The following is an 11,038-nucleotide window of genomic DNA, read 5'->3' on the forward strand; positions in this document are numbered from 1 at the left end:
TTCAGAAAAGCCAGAGAATGAAAAAGGCCCATTATATTTTTTGGTTATATACGTATTTTTGAAGTTCTTTATTAACTTAACACAAAACTTTTAATGTGAAGAAACTACAATGCTTGTTTTCATTATTTTGTTCCTGTTACTTTAAGACTCTCCTTTCAACTTCATCTGAAGCAGTTTCATTCCTAAAGAATGCCACTTTTCCGTGCTGCAAAAAATTACAGCACTGTGTTTTGATTATAGAGCATATAATTTTAACACTGAGTAATCAGAGCTGACCCCTTCTCAGAAAGAAATGCTTTTGATGAAATTACATCTTTCTCTAAGGAAGAATATTTTTTTCCAAAACATAAATTACATTTGGGTATTAAATAGGTACTGGGAGTTTATAACTGCTTTTCTTCATGTTACAGCATCATGTCTGGCAGCAAACAAGAAAAACACATTTTTGCACTTTCAGCTTTTGCCAGTAAGTTGGTACAGTGGAATCTGGTTTTCTCTACTGGTCTTTCAAAGTGAAGATTTCTCTCCCAGGCCTCTATTGCTCTGCACTGCAGCTGCCCGTAAAACTGGCCATACATTGTAAAAATTTAAGGTCAGTCTAGCACCATGAAATTCAGAAAGTACAATCAGTAAAAACTCCGTAAGGAAAGACAGAAAAACAGGCTGACAAGTATAGTCCTAATTCTTTCATATAATTTAGGTTTCCCTTAGTCAGAGGACACAGTTGCACTTGAGTGATTGCTTTTGTTCCATAGATTCTGATCCCTGGATGTTTATTCAATAAGTTCACAAGCTACAGAATCCACCAGCCATGAAATGATACTTGAAGTGAGAAGGAGTTGCAGATGACTGGTGGATTACTGTGATCTGTGTGGTCTTTATACTGCTTTTCTCCTCTGTCTGGCAAAGGAAAGTCCTGTGTGCAGACAAAAGATGCTGGGGAACACCTGAAGACATTAGGTGTAATTTGGGAGAAACACTTGCTACGCGTGTCATTTCCGTTGCAGTGCTGGCTGTGTTGGATCTTCTTTTCCAGCATTGAGCTCTGTGGCTGCGAGCCAATCAGACGTTTCCTTAGCCTCAGATCACACCATTTGTCTTGAACGTCTCTTCCATGAAGTCTGATTTGACTGGCATTTGACTAGGTATAAAAATCATAAGATGTCATTAATGAACATTTTGCCTTGGAAGAACTGATTTAGAGTATCACTTGATATTTTTTAATGTTACTGGCTTCAGTTTTACAGAATGTCATCCTAAATATGAATGATGATGGAGAAAAGAACCAAAAATATTGCCTTTGTTCAGAAATGTTTAGAAGTTTCTTGTCAAAACGCAAAGCATCTGAAGTCAGAAAGTCGTGACAGCAGCAAGGATTTTTCTATGCTTCACTTGTGAATATTTGGGCCCTTCTTTATGGGAGAAATGAAAAGAGCAAATTGTGAAAAAGACATTTACTTCATGTCTGCTCAGCTGTTCTGTACTATTGATAATGAGAAAATACTGGATACTTTGTACCAACACAATTCTTTGATCCTTTTGAAATCATACCTAATTTTCTTTTCAGAGAGGCCTGTTCCTGCCAAATGTTTTGCTCACATTTGCAGGATTTTAAATTGGTTAGTCAATTTATAGTTCTTATATGCTGAGAGCAATCTTAATTCCTCTATTAAAATTTAAGCAGAAATAAGGGAGTGGCTCTAGCACAGCAAGAATCTTGAAGCTGACAGCTGCTTCAGCAAACCTGAGTGCCCTTCCCTTCCTCATGGAGGTCAAATGCTTCTGCTGTAGCTGAAGTGATTTCAAGTAATGATGAAGGCAGCTTGAATATATCTTTGTTGCTGTAGATTTACATATGACAGTTAGAACTGATTTTGGTTTTGTCATCTATCGCTATTATCTCAAAAATTTCAATGCAAGGACTTCTGCATATACCACTAAAAACCGAGAATTGCTGAAATGTATGAGGGCTGAAGAGTGATAAGAGCTGGAGATACAGGAATTATTTTCCTTTGACATGCCTCCAAACTAGAAGATGGAAAGAAAACCTGAGTCACTGTGGGAGTAGAAATACTACAGCACTGCTCTCCCCAGCCTCATTCACTCAGGCATATTCTTACTCCCCTATTAAATTTAAAAATTTGAATACAAAGTCATGAAATGGAATTCCGGTTATTCACATAAAATCTAACTTCCATGCCTTTAATTCTCATTTAGAGCAGTGAATTTCAGGTATCCATTATGCTCGCAGGCATAGGAATGTTTCTCTCCAGACAGGATGTGTCAGCTTTATTTTAATACATGTAGAGTTTGGTATGTCAATCAGTGTCTTAAGAAGGTTTATTTTTACTGAGAGGTCTTACCCCATCTCAGTCTGTCTAGAATTGTCATTTTTATTTCAGTCTGCCTGTCTGTCTTAACCACTTTGCTCTACATTGTTGATAATTAGCTTTTCCTGAGAATGAGGTCTTGCCTCATCCATATTATTTTATTATAAAATGTTGCAGATGGAATTTCAAAATTATTTCAGATGATCATAGAATCACAGAACGGCTTGGGTGGAAAAGGACAACAGTGATCATCTAGTTTCAATGCCTTTGCTATGTGCAGGGTCATCAACCACCAGACCAGGCTGCCCAGAGCCTGGCCTTGAATGCCTCCAGGGATGGGGCATCCACAACCTCCTCGGGCAACCTGTTCCAGTGTGTCACCACCCTCTGTGTGAAAAACTTCCTCCTAATACCTAAACATCTGCTTAGTTAAAACCCATTCCCCCTTGTACGAGCACTATTCACCCTCAAAAACAGTCGTTCCCTCTCCTGTTCAAAAGCTCTCTTCAGGTTCTGGATGACAGCCTTCAGCATCAGATTTAATAGGTAAGAGAAAGGATAGGATTAAGAATAGTAGAATACCATTCAGAAACTGACTTAACACACAGCTGGTATTGTCTTTGCCAGGCCCATGGTTCGATGGTCCCAAATTCTCTCCTGTATTTGTTTCTGAATGATCATCTCAGCATCTGACCGTCTTGTCTTGAGAGTACTGTCTGTCCACTGGGCTGTATTTAAGAGACAGCTTTAGAGATGGTAATTTGGGTGTCTGCGAAACAGAAAAGCAGAACATTTGCAATGGTGTGAATATTACAGAATATGAGGCACCACACACAATAGATCTCTTGATCAGCCAGCCTGTTGAAAGGGTGACTGACAATGTGTTATCTTTTCCCTACAGTATGGGATAAAGAAGAAGGAGGAAAAAGAAGCAGAGGCCCAAGCTGCACTGGAAGCTAATGCTGAAGGAAGCCTGACTCGTCCAAAGAAGGCTATTCCTCCTGGCTGTGGGGAGGAGGAGGAGGAGGAAGAAGAGAGCATTCTAGACACAGTCATCAAATACCTACCAGGTCCCCTGCAGGACATGTTCAAGAAGTAATAACTGCAGACTGCTAGATGGGCATAAACAGTACTGCAAAGGATTTCTCTTTTGCCCAATGGGGATTTACAATCTTGCCATCCATCACGCACCTCTGCCCTCTAATGCTCACTAGGAGTCCTTTTGCTTCCCATTCTCCACTGCCTCTTCCCTTTGCCTCTACCCCAAGACTCATCAGTCCTTTTTTTTTGTACATAGTCACATCCAGTAGATGCCTCTGAATGGATGTACAGATTAAAAAGCTGCAGACTACACAACTTTTATTATAAGCCATAGTACTATGTATGTTAAATAAGGCAACTGTACATTAAGCATAGAAAAGGAACAACCTCACATGTATTTTGACCCAAAGCAAGAAGAAGTGTTCACTCAGTGTGAACAGTATCCTTTTTAGTTTTCTTTAATTATTATTACTGATAATAATTATTAATTATTTTTATTAACGTTCTTGTTGATTGGGTCACACTAGCCATTTGTTGTTGAGTACATCTACCCTTGGAAGGAATATCTCAGTTCTCCCATGGAAGCAGAGCTTTTCAATTTTAATTCCATCACTGGCATAAATAAAAAATCATTTGGAAGCTAAATCATGCATGACTTACACAGCTGACATCACTCAGAACGATAGAAGAAGTGAGTCATCTGCCCTCAGATGCTGATAGAAGTTAAATGCCTCAGAATCTAAGCAAGAGTCATGTCACTTTGGTAATTAGCCATACACTTAACTTGGAAGAGCAGATTTGGTCTGACAGATGCCATATAGAGACCCAGAACTACAGTAGGGTGTGTGGTACTATTAGAGGACCTTTCCACTCCTAGGAAGTCAGTGACCAAGAATGTTGGCCTCTGATTAACTACACTTCCTCTTTCTGCCCAGTGCCATATTTGACAATCTCGTTCCCAGCAGTGCTTGCAGGAAAGGCATTTGGTCTCCAGTAAATTGTTATTATTGTATTCTACCCATCCTTCAATGCAGTTGTGGGAGAAAGTGAAAGTTAGACAAGACACTGGAGAGCCAGAAATTCTAAGTTTCCTACATTTCTTGCTAAGTTGCTCTGCTCCCTTGGAGAGATAATTCATTTTTCTGATTCAGCTCCTTCAGCTGTTAAACTGAGCTTTCAGTCTACACCTACTGTAAAAGGATGTAGTAAGGATGGATTGCACAGTTCTTTTCCAGTGCTTTGCAGGAGCTAATTAATATTATAGTAGTGTGTATAAAAGTATGAGAAAATCGCCCTCTTAGCATTGTCTTTAATACCTTAGCCAGACATAGCTACAGATGTTTTCCAGTACGGCACAGTAAGCATTGAGTAACTAAATAAGAAAAGCCAAATTCTTCTGGAGATGTTGATTTGCTAGTACAACACACACTCAATAGATTTACTTTGAACACGATCCCTTGCTAAGTTTTCTGGACTGTCATCTGAAAAGGTGATCGTAGAATTTTTGTATTTGGCTACATAACCGTAATAGCTGCTGTAAGAGCATCACACCATCGCAGTCTCACAATCTTACAGGATAATCACAGAACCATAGAATCAAAGAATATCTTGTGTTGGAAGGAACTATCGAGTCCAACTCCACTGCTATCCCAGGTTTTTCTTACACTTAAACAGGTCCACCTAACTCAATGATATGCTATTTCTTTTTAGAAAAGGTAGTTTCCTTTCCTTGAAGGGTGAATCTTGGCCTCCCCATTAGTTTTTCAAAATTATAACATTATGACACTGTATTAAAGTGGTAGGAATCTACTGACTAAAAAAGGCGGAGAACTTGTAGTTCACCAGCATGCATCATGTACAGTGGAAAAGTACCATCTCCATGTCTTCGTGGTTTGCCTCACAGAAGTAGAACTGTTTACAACAACAGAAAGGAAAGCAATATCTCAGATTGTTTTCCTTTCTGTTGTTGTAAACAGTACTACTTTTGTAGTAGTAATTAAGCATTTTACCCTAATGGAAATCACTTGATTCACTTGTTCAGAATAACTGACCTTAGGCAAATATTCCTGTACTTTTCTGGATACGGAATTTAAAGAGATATTTGTCATCCTTTCAAGTAAGTATAAGCATCATAGTTGAGGCAGTGAGCCTTAACTACGTAAACTAGTGTGAATTATGTGTTTTTAACAGCATCTTGTACAGTAGGGAAAAAAATACCGTGAAAGAAAATAAATATATTCATTTTGTCCTATTCTTATTTGGGTATATCAGCAGTCCTTACTGCTTCCCAACTAACTTCAGTGGCAAGCTTCTATCAAATCTAGGGTGGAAGCTAAGGATGTTTAACTGATCTACAAGTCAAAACAGGCTGATAAAAAAGCAACTTGTTCTGGGTTGGACCTACAATCAAGACATGCAAACTGCTGTGAGTTTTGCAAGGAAAGAAGAAGGCAGGTTTTACTCTTTCAGATAATATCAGTGCTTTTCTGCCCTTTCATTTACAGTGAAATGAGTGTGTCCCACTAAGACTTCAAAGACCCAGAACACTCTTTAACTCTGGATCGGTACTTGGGTAGTGCTGAGCAACATATCATTTTCTAGGGAGAGTGTCCTACTCACTCCATGCAAATTCAGCAACTATTAAAGTAGCAAAGCCTGTTTAAGTAAATTAAATAAAGCTTATTTAAGTAGATCTCAAAACTCTCCTGCCACAAAGGCAGCAGGGTTTTTTTTGATGCTCTGAGAGAGAATTAGATCCAGCACCCCTGAAAGCTGGAGAGCCTGGTTCTTTGCTCCAGCCATTCATTGGTAGTGAAATCTGTTGACACATTAACGTCACATCTTCTGAAACACTCTGAGTGATGTGAGTGGTTGGTCTATGTTCCCTAATGCGTAAGTCAAACCAGCACAAAAGTTCCCCTGCTAAAAGACATATATTCATTCATTTATAATCTCCCCTGGTCTTGTCTTGGAGGAGTGTACAAACAAACAACAGGATGAACTCATACTGCTTTGCTTTGGATTTCTCTAAGGTTTGTTTGTTGACCTATCCCTAGCGCCCCATAATGAACTCATCTCTTCATCCAGTCAAATACTGCCCATGGGGCAGAAGCACGGTTTGCTACATGCTATCCCTTACGTTGGACGATACTGCCAATTGTTTGTTGGTGTTCATTCTTCCTGGCACCTTGACGGGTGCACTTGTGTGTGGAAGAGGAAACAACAGAGGGTCAGGAGAGAGAACAGAGGGATATTTGATATATTTTTTTCTAATTGTGCCTCAACAGCTGCGCCACTGACTGGTCTAAGTCAGAATCTTGTGTAGCCTATGCTCTAATGTCATAAGCAGGTAGCATTGTTCCCACACGCAAAGTATTAAAAAAAAGGTATTTCTTTTTGTGAGCTGAGCCCATGAATGGTGTGTACATCTAGATCCAAACTCTGAAAAATGCATGGGAACACTGTGCGGAGTTTGTTACAAGCCAGGCTCACAAAGCAGGAGCAAAAGGGGAAGTGGTTTATTGAATAATATTTGCTGAGCATTTTTCATTGTGAGAGCTTTCCAGCCCAGCCATGTCATCGCTTCTGTACTTCAAATCTTCCAGCCCACAGTAGACCTACTTCATGGACAATAGAGTTCAGCCAGTTGTGAGCTGCCAGATATGAATTTTCATTTTAATTTTAAATTTCTTTCAGTAAAGAAACATGACAGAAGACCTATTACAGGCACTGGGCAGATTTTTCTTGGTTTTGTCTCAGATAACCTTTGGCACCTTGTATGAGTTCTGGGCCTCTCCCCAAGGCATTCCTTCGTCTCCAAAGTGCCTAAGCCACTCTGAACAGACTCGAAAGCAGGCACTCCCCCCTCCCTTGTGCCCATTCTTTCCCCTTCCCCTTCCCACCCTGCACTACCAACATGGTGCACAAGACCTTTGGCTGATGTATAGGTGTGAGAAGCATTGTCAGACACTATCCCCCTCAGCACACAAGCAGGCATTGAAGCACTTGAACAAGACCAAAGATAAGTATGGTTCATTGTTTGGATTCTGAATTTCTCTTTGTCATTCCATGCCATTGTTTCATTTGTGTTGCTGGTCTGTTCAATCTCCGTAAATGAGGTCTTTTTTTCTTTTTTTTCTTTTCTTTCTGCCCCTTCTCATTCCCCCCCCTCCCCCCCTGTTTTTTTTTGGGGGGGAGGGTGTTGTTTTTTGTGGTTTTTTTTTTGGGTTTTTTTTTTTATTTTTTTTGGTTTTGGTTTTGGTTGTTTGTTTCAGGTGGCAGGTGTTGATTAGTTTTAATTTACACAGAAATGTTGGTGGCTAGAAACTGCAGCCATTTTCCTTTGCAGTTCCAAGACCCTTCTGGTTACCAACAAATTCAAGGGGCCTCCATCTTTTGGAGGGCAAATGAGTTTGCCACTGACCTTTGCAAACTCATACCTATCTTTAGAGAAAGCCATATGAAATCAGACTGCAATATTAATTATGAATGATACTCGTGTTTAAAATAAATAAAATGAAATACAAGATCATGTGCTAGATCACTCTGGAGTTCCTCAGTCTATGTTTCTAGTACCATATGTTGGCTTATGTCCTTCCTAGCCCCTTTCCTTCGTCAAAAAACACCACACCAATGCTGCTTAGTACATCCTTTTGCCAAGCTTACTGTGCTAGAATAAGCGTTGTTAGAAAGCAGCTGTTGTGACCTCAAAGTAATGTCTAATGTATCTGAAACCTGTCTGTATTCAATCTGAATATGTTATCAAGATACTGTTTCTTCATGTGCTGAGTTAGTAAAATGTTTCAATACCGACATTAAAATATTGCTTGTTTTCTCTCTCTGTTCTCCACTGTTGCCCACACACATGGACAGAGCAGAAGTCAATCTAACAATGCATTTTCTAGTAGAAATACTTCTCAGCATTCTTTAAGATGCATGCAGTACTCTCCAAAAAGCAGCCAGAAGATTATTTAAAGTATAAACCTTGTGAATGTAAATTTTGTTATTTGCCTGCTACTTCTTCCTGCATGATGTAGGTAAATGATATGATGTTCTTTTAAAATGGAATCACAGACAATAAAAAAAAAAAATTAAAAAAAAAATTCATACATTTTGCAATGCTTTCCTATGAAATTCCTACACAAGGAAATGAAAGTAGTGCTGTTTGAGGTTATGGATAGAATGGAAACATATCTGAGGAGAAACATGGACATTCTGTGATTATTTTAATACTGATAAGAGCTGGCATCTACAGATGATTACCATAAATTTTAAATAAGTTTTGCTATTAGGAATTAGTTTCCTTTAGGAGGAACAGAACAGAAAACCATTCCTTGAAACAAACTACAGGTATGTAACAATGTGCAAACATATTTGAATCTTAAAAGCGTAAAAAGCTGATTTGCAATGGTATCAAATTTTTCACTAGATCCAGAACATGTAATACGCATAAAATTCATGGAGTGACAAGCTGAACACAGATAGTCCTCATTTTACTTCCTCAGGGATGAGTCAGAAGTTGAAATGTTGATCATAAAAGCATTGCATCATTGTGGAAAAAGAAAGTAAAATAAACATCTCATGTAAGAAATGTTGATACTCTTTCCCCTGGGAAAACTCTCCTTTGAGAACAATGTACATATGATAATTTTTATCTTATTTTTATTTTTTGTTTATTTTATTTTTTTATCAGGAAATGCAGCCACAAGGGTCTTTTATAGAGCATAAACCTATATTATTTACATCCCATAATACCTACCCAGACTTTGAGCCCAGCATTGCTATAATGAGGACACACTAATGTCACTGCCACCTATGTGCTCAGGAACAGGCTTTTCATTTGCTCTATGCACAATTCATGATGTATGCTTGATGAAAATAGCAAGGGAAAAAGGTACCTTCCAATGATTCCCCCATGAACTCAACAGAGTGAGAATAACCATATCACACTAGTGTGTTATGGGAAAGGATTTGGATGCCAGAGAAGGAAAGCAGGTGATTCTAACAGGCTTCATTCTGGAATAGCAGTGAATTATTTCTGGAGCTTCTTCTTTACTATTAAGAATACCAAAAAATCATTCTACTTTTTCCTGCTTTGAAAGTTTACTTTGTCAGGAGAAACTTTCTTGAGCGGAACAAGACAAAGAAATCAGGATGCGCATCATGACTTCTTATAGTGAAAAAAAACACTCCAGTTATGAAGTCATTCATGATCCCTGCTTTAGGTATCACTGCATTTTAGGATGCAATGATCAGCCTTCTTATAAGCTCCCAGCACTTATAACAACGGAGACACAGACCACATGCTTGGGGAAGATACCCAACTACTAAACGAAAAGCTGAGTGCAGTAATCCCCACCACAGGCTATCTTAAGTCTATTGTATGGCTTCATTTCATGAAGTACCACAGACAATCTAGGTCTCACAATGCTCTCTTTGAAACTGGGACTTGAATATCAGTGTGTTTTATGTACTGACATCACAGGATATTTGTGACTATTGCCATGAGTTAAAGCAAGCCAGTCAAAAATTCTCAACCAAGATTTTTAATACTCTCCCTCTGAACACTTCCTCCTCTCTTTGGGTGAAAAAGGCTACAATTGCATTGAGACAGTCCTTGTTCAAGATAGCTATGCTGCACACTCTGTCTTCAGTGATTTTTCAGATGGTTTGAGATAGGCGGTGAAACAATAACTAAGACATACAAATGTCTGGAGCATGCAACGTCAAATATCTATGCTTTCTTGAGCCTTCAGTATTCAAAGGGGAACAGAATTCTGTTTGGTCTGTGGGATTGCAATTATTTTTCCAGATTTTTTTCCTCCAAAACAATAGTTTTCTGTGAGAGGGTTAGGTGTAATGACAAAGTATATTTGGCCAAATATACTGTATATTTGGCAAGCTCAAGCATCAGCTGCAGAAACTAAGTGTGTTTTCAGTCAGAAAATAGATTATTTTCAACTTTAGTGTAAAATGTTTCAGATGGACTGGGAGTGATTTAGAGCACAGTGTGCAATAACCGCATGATCAAAAACGTATTTCAATTTATTTCATTTTTATTCAAAAATTATTTCTAAATTCACATGAAATGGATCAAAATCTTTCAACCTTTTCAACAAGTGATTCCAGAATAAGTAAAAACAAAGTAAAGGTCAGGTTGCATTGGAAGGAAGACTATATCCTGATATGGAATTCGGGTATAAAATGTTATGTTTTATTTTAGTTTCCACTTGACCAGTACTGAAATAACCAGAGTATATTTTCAATCACAGTACACTGAACAAGGTGTCTGAAGCTCACACAAGATTGCTATAGGACTCTTTATTAATCTGATTTCTTAGACAGATAATCTGTGAATTTTCTACATAGAAGGACCCAATATCTAGCATCTGGGTTTTTAACTGTTGAAAATGAGATACCTTTCCAAGTTTCTCTATCTTATCAGCAGCTGAACAGACACTCATCAGATACTCAGTCCTCAGTCCTTTTTTTTTTTTTGTCTCTGTGTGTCTGTGTGAAGATCATTTCAGATGAATGAATTTATAAATGAATAGATGAGAAATCGAGATTATCTCTCTGAAAAAATGTATCAGTAATGAAATGCAGAGAATTAGGAAGAAAAATCAACTACTTTTAGCTTTTTTTTTTTTTTTTTTTTTTTTTTTTTT

The 11,038-nt window shown here is 38.3% G+C and overlaps 1 long non-coding RNA gene across 1 annotated transcript in view; it reads right to left on the bottom strand.

Moving 5' to 3' along the window:
• Positions 1-576: 576 nt before the first annotated feature.
• Positions 577-11,038, bottom strand: part of LOC122162632 — a 15,356-nt gene continuing 4,894 nt past the window's right edge. The window contains exons 3-4 of the long non-coding RNA XR_006169609.1: positions 2,928-3,099; positions 577-1,141 (exon numbers count right to left, since the gene is read on the bottom strand). This is a non-coding gene — a long non-coding RNA (uncharacterized LOC122162632). The remainder of the gene's footprint in view (positions 1,142-2,927; positions 3,100-11,038) is intronic.

The sequence above is a fragment of the Centrocercus urophasianus genome, unplaced genomic scaffold (genome assembly GCF_019232065.1).
Source record: "Centrocercus urophasianus isolate 14NV4802_14NV808 unplaced genomic scaffold, USGS_Curo_1.0 seq_21, whole genome shotgun sequence".
Taxonomy (NCBI): Eukaryota; Metazoa; Chordata; class Aves; order Galliformes; family Phasianidae; genus Centrocercus; species Centrocercus urophasianus.